Here is a 407-nt window from a genome sequence, read left to right as displayed (position 1 = left end):
AATCCGGATGGCTTTTGTGATGCGTGTTGAGTTCGGAGGAAGTTCCTTGATACCTACTGAGACTGGAGGGCAGATAAAGGCCCTAAAGAGTCCAAAAGTTCTGTTAGTAATGCTGACACTAAAAGGTTTCTGGTTAAAGATTTTCCTGGAGGCTACTAGAGCTCTCAGACTCACACAATAAGTGAGTATATTTTGTAAACCAAAAATAGGGCACATACTCTAAATAAGGGAATTTTCTGACTTTTTACTTCATCTATATGAGAAGTCTTACAGAAACATATATGGAAAAATATGGAAACACATTATACCTGTTTATGATACACAAATGAATCTTTTAAAAATGAAAAACAAAAGCAAAAGCACAAAACCATTCCTGAAAATTGAGGGTCAGTTTACAAGCAGCAGCT

Source organism: Orycteropus afer, unplaced genomic scaffold, assembly GCF_000298275.1.
Source record: "Orycteropus afer afer isolate SDZICR_OR568_19922 unplaced genomic scaffold, OryAfe1.0 scaffold00093, whole genome shotgun sequence".
Classification (NCBI taxonomy): Eukaryota; Metazoa; Chordata; class Mammalia; order Tubulidentata; family Orycteropodidae; genus Orycteropus; species Orycteropus afer.
The sequence above is the reverse complement of the archived record's forward strand: the minus strand, read 5'-3'. Positions refer to the sequence as shown.